The sequence below is a fragment of the Cynoglossus semilaevis genome, chromosome 17, assembly GCF_000523025.1.
Source record: "Cynoglossus semilaevis isolate Cse_v1.0 chromosome 17, Cse_v1.0, whole genome shotgun sequence".
NCBI classification, from domain to species: Eukaryota; Metazoa; Chordata; class Actinopteri; order Pleuronectiformes; family Cynoglossidae; genus Cynoglossus; species Cynoglossus semilaevis.
In genome coordinates, this window is record NC_024323.1 from 15,284,190 (window position 1) to 15,285,931 (window position 1,742).

At 46.2% G+C, this 1,742-nt stretch overlaps 1 protein-coding gene across 14 annotated transcripts in view; it reads left to right on the plus strand.

The window, feature by feature from the left end:
* The window catches only part of nfixb (nuclear factor I/Xb), a 153,376-nt gene that overhangs the window by 116,450 nt on the left and 35,184 nt on the right, over nucleotides 1-1,742 (plus strand). The gene's annotated exons all lie outside the window — the stretch shown is intronic.

Below are 1,742 nucleotides of genomic sequence, written 5' to 3' on the forward strand. Positions count from 1 at the left end.
GGGGGGGGGGGAGGGAGGGGGGGGGGGGGGGGGGGGGGGGGGGGGGGGGGGGGGGGGGGGGGGGACTCTAAACTCTAAGGGATTTGAAGTTATGAGTCTTCTTGAGAAAACACTATTTTCAGCCGTGTTAATAGTTATTTTTAATATCTGTGGCTTAAGATTCTCTAAAGGAAAGAAATATTGATAAAAACCAAAAAAAACTTCAAATGTTTAAATGAATATTGAACTCCCTCCCTCCCTCTCCCTCACACTCTCTCCCCCCTCCCTCCCTCCCTCCCTCCTCCTGCATGAGGCAGATTTCTTTAGCATGTGTTTCGTTTTTTTGGCATGTGCCCCCCCACTGCTAACAAGTGACATCTGCTGGCCAAATGGTGCAATTTCACCTCTCCATATGTGAAATATCTCCAGCTGAATGCAAACAGTGGGATGTGATGGATTATTATTATTATACAAGATGATGATGATGATGATGATGGTGTGATGTCATGTTAACCCGGCAACCGTCTGTTTGACTTCCTGAGAGATTTTCGTAACAGAAATCGTCCGTAAAGAAGACCCCGGCGTTGGTACTTTTTTCTCTCTGGTTCTGTTCCTGGTCTGTGCATTAGCTCATCAGCATAGTCACAGATAAAAGATAAAAGAAACGGCAACAAGTCTCTCTTTCTTTCCCGTTCCTTCTTTTATTCTCTCCGCTCACGTCTTTCTTGGCCAAGCAAAACGTTCCCACAGCTCTCACAATCCCCCCTCCAACCGCCCTCCCCCCCATTACTGCCCCAGCCTATCAGCCCCCCCCTCTTCCTTTTTCATTCACCTCTTTTTTTTTTTGTCTTTTTCTTGTCTCCACTTCTGTCTTCTGTCTTCCCTCTCTCTCTCACCCTCTCTCTCTCTCTCTCTCCTCCCTGTAACACACGCCCCCTTCTTTTCTCTCCCTCTGCCCTCCAGCTCCCTGGCACAGACTGGCATCACATGATCCCTATTCCCTCCTGTGCCCAGACTCTTGAGCATGCATGTGCACACACACACACACACACACACATGTCTCATGTCTTTCACTGGGAGCTGTGAACCTGGTTTTATTCTGGGCTGGTTTACATGAAACCTAATATACACAAATCATCAGCTCACTTTAAACAAATCTGCCAGAACTCAGAATGCTGTGGGACATTTACTGTTTCCCACTTCATGCAAATGTGGTCACAGCAGCTGTGACTGAGAATCTCAGGGAGCGTGTTTCAACACACAGAGTTGGGGGGGTGGGGGGGGGAGGGTCTAAACTCTAAGGGATTTGAAGTTATGAGTCTTCTTGAGAAAACACTATTTTCAGCCGTGTTAATAGTTATTTTTAATATCTGTGGCTTAAGATTCTCTAAAGGAAAGAAATATTGATAAAAAACAAAAAAAAAAACAAAAAAAAAAAAACAAGAAACTTCAAGTGCTGTTACTGCTGCTGAACTCCCTCCCTCCCTCTCCCTCACACTCTCTCCCCCCTCCCTCCCTCCCTCCTCCTGCATGAGGCAGATTTCTTTAGCATGTGTTTCGTTTTTTTGGCATGTGCCCCCCCACTGCTAACAAGTGACATCTGCTGGCCAAATGGTGCAATTTCACCTCTCCATATGTGAAATATCTCCAGCTGAATGCAAACAGTGGGATGTGATGGATTATTATTATACAAGATGATGATGATGATGATGATGGTGTGATGTCATGTTTCCACGGCAACCGTCTGTTTGACTTCCTGAGAG